Below are 9,920 nucleotides of genomic sequence, written 5' to 3' on the forward strand. Positions count from 1 at the left end.
CTGCTACAAAGGCAACTCTTCCACTCATCCCGCACAACAAATTCAATGCTCTGTGTTCACTAAGCAAGCTAATGCTCTACTCCAACTGTGGGACTTGCGTGTGGTTTTGCAAGCCACGAGGATTGAGTTTGACACATCCATCATAAGGCAAGTCCTGGATTCTTTCAATGTTGAAGATGGCAGTGCTGTGATTTATGGACACAAGGTGTTTGTCACACTAGAAATCATTGCTTTTGCATTCCATATGCCAAACGGGCCCAAGCCATCTGTGGTAATTGCAAAGCAGATCAGTGCCTCTCTGAAGGAGGATGATGCTGCTAAGAGCAAAAGGAAAGCGAGTCCACAAGGGATTCCAGTTGCAGGACTAGAATTTCCCACTGCCTAACAATTTGTGGCTGAAGTTGTGAGTCTGAAGAATAACCCAACATATGTGTCAAAGAAACTTTTTTCCATGCTTTTAGCAAAAAGACTGGATTCCAAAGTCTCTATCAACCTCTACCAGATATTGTTGCACAATGTGCTTCAACAAACTGCCAAGTTGAAATCTCAAAGTGTATTCAAGGCTTGGTATGTTTGGAAGTTTCTGTACTGGGCAACTTCTCCTGACACCCATGATCAGGTGAGAATGGCTTGGATTCAAAAGCCGTTTCCACTATCCAAAAATATTGACTTGTCATCTGAAGAAGAGCCAGAAAGTCAGTCAAGCCCCATTGGACTGAAAAGGAAGGCTAAGCAAGATGAGGCTGGCAGTTCAAAGAAGCTAAGGACGACACTGACTAAGAGCACTGCTCTCCTGAAGCAGCTGGAAAGTCAAGTCAAAATAGTGTCTACTGCAAGGACTCCAGTTAGCCAGATTGAACAACAGACTGACCAAACCACTGGTGGAATCAACTAGTCAATATGTCAGATTTCAGTAACCACCAGTACTAGCCAAGATCAATCAAAAAAGGCTAGTCATGAGCAGTCAACAGACCAGGTTGATAAGAGAAAAGACCCAGCTTTTCCAAATCCACTTGGCCAAGTCTCCATCCCATACAATGAAGAAGCCCTGCACTTGACTAAGAAAGAAAGGTTACAATAGCTGCAGACTCATCCATTCAAGGGACGTCTCCTATTATAGAAATCTGATTATGCTGCATTACCTTATATGGCTCTTGTCACAGTTTATGAGCCAACTGATTTTGACCCAAAATAGTTAATGATGGCTGTTCAATACTCATTTAGTCATCATGGAATACTATTGTCAATTGTATGGGACAAATGTTGGATGCTATAGGGTCAGAAGATGAACTAATTAAGGTAAAAATTGAATTGAGGAAGGTTGAGGAGCAGATTGAAAAGCTGGAGCAAGGGAGAGCAAACCAAAACTTGCACCACACTCTCCTTTAGGCTCACTCAGATAGGACCATTCAACAGCTACAAAGTAAGCTAGCCAAGGTAGATTCTGAGATGTAGACCATGCGGGAAGAAAAGGCTGAAGCACAACGAGCTGCTAATAGGTTTGAAACCCTACTGAGAATGAAGCAAGTTGAGTTCAAATATTTACTGATCTGCCACAATGCTCTGAAGACCACATTATTAGAAAGATATATCTATAATAATCTGGCTGAGACCTTGAATCCAGTAGGCAATGTTGTTCTCAACATGGATAACTTGAAGTCTCTTATGGAGACGATGCACAGTGATTTGCATGATAAAGTTACTGAATATAAGAGTGCTCTGACAAATCAAGCTATCCTTGATTACATTGAACATCAGACTACCATTGAAGAAGATGAGGATAAGGAGGAAGAAGAAGCAGAGAAGGAGGAGGATGAACCAAACGAAGGGCATAATGATGATGATGATGATGCCTCTCCTCCATCTCCACCTCCAAGACCGGGGATCACCATTATACGAACAAAATCTTATGAGAGGTGCGAGCAAGTCAAAAGTGATATACTTCTTGTAAACCCAATGCGACGAGTGTTTTAAAAAAATTCAAGAGATATTTATTTTGGAAACTATACAATGGAGAAAAATTCAATAAGAGATCAATATTTAAAAGTTTAAAGATTGAATAAGAGCATGCTTTGACCAATTCTACTTGCTTTGCTTTCTTCTCGTTTCTAATGACAACAGTATTCATCTTGTAGCATGTTGCTCTATCTGATTCTGAAAACTTTGTATCTTTAAATCTCTGCTTATCATTTGAGAGTATGATGTTTAATGCATACATAGTTTGAAACGACCTGGAGCACACATTATAATATGTAGGTCCCTCGGATTGATCTAACACTTAATATGTATATTCAAATGAATAAAAGTGTTTGAGGTTTAGACTCAAGGGATTTCTCCCCCTCTCTCTATCAACATGTCGTGAGTTCAAGACCAATCGACAAATTTTCCTAATAGTTTGAATTTATCCCGTTCCTTGAAGCGAAGAGGCATGATGAATATTCCGGACATGATGAGAGGCAAGTGCAAGGTACACATCTCTCTCTCTCTCTCTCTCTCTCTCTCTCTCTCTCTCTCTCTCTCTCAAACCACATACACACACACACAATTGTACTTGCCCCTCCTAGTGGGTTTCGCCAAGTGTTGAGGTCAGGGAAAAGAGCCATGGCTCCATAAGGAAAAAGTTCAAGAAACCATTATGTAGTAGGAAAAAGGCGTTCTTCAAGTGGGTTTCGTTGGCAAAACCCTTCAAGAACAACATTCAGATTCGAATGAGGTCCGAATCTTCGGGTCTTGCAATTGTCATCGTCTTGCGCTACATGAACGAGAAACTTGTGACGCCCCAGAATCTGGGCGCGTCGGGGAGGGGACGTTTTGTCTTCAAGGGCCCGGCTCGGACGGGACCGGCTCGGGTCGGGGTGTTTCTTCAAGGGGTCCTGGCGCGGACGGCACCGGCTCAGGAGGGCCCGGCTCAGACGGGACCGGCTCGGGTCGAGGTGTTGCTTCAAGGGGTCCTGGCGCGGACGGCACCGGCTCAGGAGGGCCCGGCTTGGACGGGACCGGCTCGGCGAAATGCCTTCACGGGGGCCCGGCTCGGACGGGACCGGCTCGGGCGTGGTTGCGTTCCATGGGTCGACGGCCGTTTGCGTTTCGCGGGTCTTGCGTTCTGGGTCCCTAGCCCTACGTAGCCTCAGGCTCCGCCGCACTGACGGAGGGTCATAGCGTGCCCCGGGGAACCTTGCGTGGAGTCCCCACGGTGCGCGAGTGCGTGGAGTGAGGCTAGCGTGTCTAGGTGGGGGGTCCCCTCCCGTGGCCGGTCTCGGGAGGCTCATACCCCTTATATACACCCCCGGTTGAAGAGAGTTCAACGACCTCGTTGTTGAACGTGGGAAAAAGAGTGTTTGTCTATGCATGAGGCCAAGGGACTAAGGGGTGCATATAAGTGCAAGTGAGCAAAACTGTTCCCAAATGCAAGTAAGTAGGCATGCTTTGTTTTTGTACTTTTGAGAATGAGTGAGTGTGTGTATTTTTGGGGTTTTGGCAGAAGGCTGAAAAAGTATGCTTTGAACACCCAAGTAGAATTCCCCGTACTTGAGCATTCCCCGAATAGGTAACCCAGAGTGCACGGAGCCACCTGCTGCGTTGGCCCGCGCGGAGACTTCTTGAAAGCCGAATGTGAATGAGAGTTCGTCGCAATGCAGCACTTGCGAAGTTGGTCCCTGTTTGGACGTCATTTGGAGGGCAAGCTCGGGGCCCTGTGGTCTCTTTGTAGACTTGAATGGGTCTTCAGCTCAGCATGGGCCACAAAAGTGGCCGGGGCGCGACGAACACCGTTGGCTTGGTTCGTCGCGTTTTTGGTCTTTCTCTGTTTTTGTTATAAAGAGCCCTGTCTGGCTCGCATCTTTCATGTTGGAGGTGTGATGGCCCGCGGGCTGGGCGCATCCTGAAGAGCCCTGTCTGGCTCGCATCTTGCCTTTTTCTCATGTGGAGGTGCCCGGCTCGGATCGGGGCCGGCGCGGGTCACGGGTGACGGCCCGTTGTTTGGACGCGTCACGGGGACGGAGGGCGTGGGTTGTTTATGGAGCTCTCTTCACCAAGATTTTGACGACCCGGGCCATTGCGGTTGGAGTCGTCGTGAGGATCGTGCGCGTCGGGCACGTCGGTCTTCAGCTCTTTTACTGAGCTCTGATACCAAGTGTGACGCCCCAGAATCTGGGCGCGTCGGGGAGGGGACGTTTTGTCGTCAAGGGCCCGACGAGACCGGCTCGGACGAGACCGGCTCGGGTCGGGGTGTTTCTTCAAGGGGTCCTGGCACGGACGGCACCGGCTCAGGAGGGCCCGGATCGGATGGGACTGGCTCGGGTCGAGGTGTTGCTTCAAGGGGTCCTGGTGCGGACGGCACCGGCTCAGGAGGGCCCGGCTCGGATGGGACCGAATCGGGCGTGGTTGCGTTCCATGGGTCGACGGCCGTTTGCGTTTCGCGGGTCTTGCGTTCCGGGTCCCTAGCCCCACGTAGCCTCAGGCTCCGCCGCACTGACGGAGGGTCATAGCGTGCCCCGGGGAACCTTGCATGGAGTCCCCACGGTGCGCGAGTGCGTGGAGTGAGGCTAGCGTGTCTAGGTGGGGGGTCCCCTCCCGTGGCCGGTCTCGGGAGGCTCATACCCCTTATAAACTGGGCATTCGAAACGAGCATGCATACTAATGCATGCATGCAATTTCTGTGTACAAAAGGCCAAATTGGTCTGCCTTGCCAACAAGACGAGCCTTCTTTTGTAAGCTCCTGAGTCCCTTCCCATCACACGCAGAGCAAAGGGGTCTCTAAAGCTCTCTCTCTCTCTCTCTCTCTCTCTCTCTCTCTCTCTCTCTCTCCCTCTCTCTCTCTCTCAAACACGCGAGCGCACAGATAGATCGTGTTCCCCTCTCAGAGGAAAAATACCCACTTTGGATTGAGCTATTTTGGTGGTCACCGTGGGCCGTGTTGTATATTGCATCCCGCCTTGTTGCTGCAGCATCATCATCATCAGCAGCAGCAGCGGAGTTGAGTGATCATTTGCGGCAAGCATATAGAGATACATGAAAACCCTCTCTCTCTCTCTCTCCATAAACAATCTATTTGCCCTTTTGATTTAGAGAGAGAAGCTGGGGGATCCCTTGCATTTCACACGCAGATGTGGTGTAGCCTAGAGGATCTCAGAGTTGCCCGAGAGGGAGGGAGAAAAAACAATTATTGAGGCGGCCCATCACGTAGGTGCCATGGCAACCTTGATCCTCTCATGAAACCCCTTTCTGTCTGCCCTGCAAAAACATGCCAGAAATGGTTCACGCAAACGGTTCCCCGGCTTCTCTCTCTTCCCTCTCCCACTCCTCCCTTTCTTCCATGCTCTCTCAATCGTCTCTGTCCTCCCCTTTGCAATCCTTCTCCTCTCTCACCCTCTCCTAATGGGTTTCGCCATCGAAACCATTTTCAAGAGCTCCACATTGCTAGTCTCGTGATGGAGTCGGAGAGATTGGAAGGAGGTTGCATTCCCTCCTAATGGGTTTCACCGGCGAAACCCTCTCCAAAAATACCCTCTAATTTGTGAAAATCCCCAAAATACCCCTCAAATTTCAAAAAATCCCAAAATACCCTTTATCTATTTTTGTTGAATTGTTCAAGATTTCTTATCTTTATTCTTTTTTGACAATTGAGATAGTTTTTTGAGTGCTTAGAATGTAATTTGTCACAAATTACCTAGCAAAGAAAGACAATTATGTGTAAAAAATAATGAAGCAATCCATCTCCAAAACCTATATAACCAGCTCAAATTCTACTTTTAACATCTTGTATTGATAGACAATTAGTCTTCTTATGAAAAGCTACAATATTTTTTATTTTTGAAAATATTTAGTCTCACAACCATGGGTATATTGGGAATTTTGAAAAATTTGAAGGGCATTTTGGAAATTTATGACAAACTATTGGGGGTGTTTTGGGAATTTTTGAAATTTGAGGGGTATTTTGAGAATTTCCACATATTAGAGGGGTATTTTGGTAATTTGTCACGTATTAGAGGGGTATTAGGAGGGCCTTGCTTCATCGAACAGATTTTGGAAAGGGACAAGAAAGGGCGAGGAAAAAATCCACAGCCATGGTGCATAAATAGCTCGTGTCAACTGTGTGCAGAAGAAACATGGGCTGCCCTATGGTGTGGTTGCTCCCTCACGAAAACAGTTATGATCCTCTCCTATGTTTGCACCAATATTGAAGTGCTTTGCATTTGCATGATCATAGCGCCTCCATGCATCTGCCCTAAGAAAGAGAAACGTAAGGTCAATCCCCTGTTGCCCACCATAGATTGCCATTACTCGGCCTTGTACTTATGGCTATTACTTATGCTTGAGGTGAATTGCACAATACAATGGGATTCCTTTCGGTTTGACATTGTGGTGTACAATTAGTTGCTTAAAGGTCCTTTTTTCTTTCTTTGAATCAATACTCCATGATTATGCTTTATCTTATTGTGTGTGCACTAAGATAACGTGATATTATTGAATGTGATGTGGGTGTCCCCTAGATGCAAGCCTCATGTATTTCTCTATGAAATACTCTTAAAGAAACATCTTTATATTCTCTCTTTTCTCATTCCTTGCTCGTATTTCTCATGCATTTTCGCTTGTTTGATTGAGATATTCTCCAAGACCTAGTACTGGTGATACAGGGCCAACTGGAGAAAATCAGTCAGGCAGACCATCCAAACCAGCATGAAAAGCAACGATCGAGCAATCAGCAGCTAGGAGAGCAACAACCCAGCAACATTGGGAATCCACCAGCACACCAGTCACAACACAGCAGGGACGTTAAAGGGAAAGACAAAGCTGTGTGACTGAGGGACCAACAGATGATGAGCAACATTCATTACAGCTCATCACGTTGAACAAGATATTGAGACATCAGCAAGCTCCTATAACCAGGTGGTATCTGGAGGATGATGATCTTATCTCTGATCAACGACTGTATGTCAGAGCTAGGAAAATGGTTGAGCATTGGAAATCAGCGGCTTTTCATGATCAAGAGGCCTACCAATTACCTGCACATCACAGTACAATACAGTTGTTAGAAAGGGTGCCTGAATGGATACTAACTGTTGAAGAGAGAGTAACTAATCCACATTGGCAATGGCAGTCTACTACAGATTGACACTCTTCGGCTATGGAATTAGAGCTTCTGCTGGGAAACAATCCTACCTATAAATGCATGAAGGATGTCAGGAATCAATTGAAAGAGGTCTTAGATCAAATGCAGATTGTTAGGGGAGTTCTAGATCAAAGGGTGCGGACCATTCTTGAAGACCAGACTGCCACCAGCAAGGGACCTGAAACTCGAATGGCAGTGGGAGAACAGGCAACTGTTCTCCGGTGACTGTTTCAGCTGGTTAGAGTAATTTGAAAAATGATGCAGCAAGAGAACCAGGCTGTTCTTAACTTCTTGGAATTTGTGTCTGATTCCCAGTTCTCTTGTATGCTTTACCAGCAAGTTAAGTAGAGTTGCCAGATTTTTTCCAGCACTTTATCCTCAACATCCAGAACCAGTTGATCGACTCACATTTTCAAGATTACTGATGATCTTCAGGATTGGTATGAGCGATCGACTATGGAATGGAAAACTTGGAAAACACTATTCAACGATGCTCTCCAACTGAATGATCTCAAGGAGCTGAAAGATGAGGTGCAGATGATCAAACTGTGTATGGGCCATTGGAAAATCCATATCAGAGGCCTCACTAAGATCACCAACCAACTGCTGCAACTCACTGTTGAGTCCTCTAAACTGCCTAAAAAGGACATTATGGCTAATCCAAGCCTAGGACCATAGTACAGAGAGATGGCTCAAATCCTTTTTGTGTTGGAATTAGGGTTGCAGAGAAACACACACAGCTTGGAGAATACGAAGGAATCTCAAGGCACACAATAGAGAGTGTGTTACTTAGTGTGCAATGGAAAGATAGATAGCCCTAGAGTGATGGGCGTATATACAATGCACGGGGGAAAAAACCTCCTAAAGAGGGAAAAAATGCCCCGGCAGTCCTAGTGTGTTCACACACATCACTACCACATGTATATGGTAACAAATCCCCCCTGGAGGGATGCGGTGAACGAGAGCTGGCACATGAGTAAAGGGAAGTGCCATGCCCTGAGGACAGGATCAGTCCACAAAGGGGAGTAAGCCCGAAGCTTTGTGGAAAGCTTCAAGCTTCTCACGAGACAATGCCTTTGTGAAAAGATCTACAAGGTTGTCCTGTGTTGGCACATAAGCCAAGCTGATCTCTCCTGCTGAGAGCCTCTCCTTGACATAGTGGTAATGCACCTCAATGTGCTTTGTGCGAGCATGAAAAACTGGGTTCCTCGCAACTGCCAATGCGCTCTGACTGTCAGTGTAGATAGTGATGGCAGTGGCCTGTCCAACACCCAAATCAGCCATAAGGCGTCTGAGCCATACACACTCAACCGTAGCTGTGAAGACTGCCCTGTACTCAGCCTCACAACTTTAAGTGGCCACAGTAGGTTGCTTCTTGCTCAACCATGATATACATGAACTGCCAAGCATGAAACAAAAACCACTTGTGGACACTCGCGTGTCAAAACAACCAGCCCAATCTGAGTCCGAAAAAGCATGTAAGTCTGGCGGCAATGATCCCCCCTTGGGATAAAACAAGCCAAGATGTAAAGTGCCACTAAGGTAGCGAAAAATCCTCTTGACAGCCTGCCAATGCTTAGACCCTGGGCTATGCATAAATCTGCTAACCTGTGAGACTGCAAACTGAATATCCGGCCTCGTGTTGCATACATAAATGAGGCAGCCAACAACAGTTTGGTAAAGAGTGACATCAACAGGATCACCAGCATCATGTAGACTCAACTTCAAACGTGTTTCCATGGGAGTGGCAATAGGTTTGCAATCCTCAAGTCCAAACTTACATAGCAATGTCTCTATGTAACTTTTCTGACACAAGGCAATAACACCATCACACTGCTTAAACTGTATACCCAAATAATGATGCAATAGCCCCAAATTTTTCATCTTGAAAGTAGCATTCAAATCAGCCTTAAATTCAGCAATGTGTCTCTCATTTGGTCCAGTGATCAGCAAATCATCAACATAAAGAACCACGATGAGAAGTACATCACCCTCACGCTTTACATACAATGTGCTTTCTGTTGGACTGTTACGAAAGCCTTGTTTGACCAAATGAGTGTCAGCTTTCTCATACCAAGCACGAGGAGATTGCTTCAGCCCATACAAAGCCTTCTTACATCTGCACACTTTGTCCTCTTGTCCTTTTATGACAAAACCGCGAGGCTGCGTTACATAAACTTCCTCAAATATGTCACCATTCAAGAATGCAGTAACAATGTCTGATTGATGTACATCCCAACCAAAATGAGCTGCCAATGCACATAGAAAACGCACAGTAGTCATATGACAAGTGGGAGCAAAAGTCTCTTCATAATCTATGCCTTTTTGCTGTGCATAACCCTTTGCAACAAGTCGAGCCTTATGGCGATCGATCTCACCATCCGGCTTGCGTTTCAACTTGTAAACCCACTTCGTACCAATGGCTTTTTTGCCAGGAGGCAAATCACATAAAGTCCATGTGTCATTCTCTATAAGTGCATCATATTCTGATTGCATGGTAGCCATCCAATTTTCTGAATTTTGTGCTTCATCAAAAGTCAGAGGCTCCTCAACATTATGTAAGCTAGACACAACCAAAGCATAACAATCTGATGCATAAGATGCATGGCGAGAACCTGAATGAGTACGACTAGACAAAGGTGCATCCAATTTACTGTCACGCAAAGTGTGCACCAGCCATTTTGTCATACCTCTAGCCTGCTCATTTTCAGCCCTTTCCTCATCAAGTACATCATGTACATCTACATCAGTAATATGCTGATCTAAAACATTTAAATCAGAAACCCCCATAGGCTGTACTTTGCCTCAT

This window comes from Adiantum capillus-veneris, chromosome 7, assembly GCF_014529385.1.
Source record: "Adiantum capillus-veneris isolate H3 chromosome 7, ASM1452938v2, whole genome shotgun sequence".
NCBI lineage: Eukaryota > Viridiplantae > Streptophyta > Polypodiopsida > Polypodiales > Pteridaceae > Adiantum > Adiantum capillus-veneris.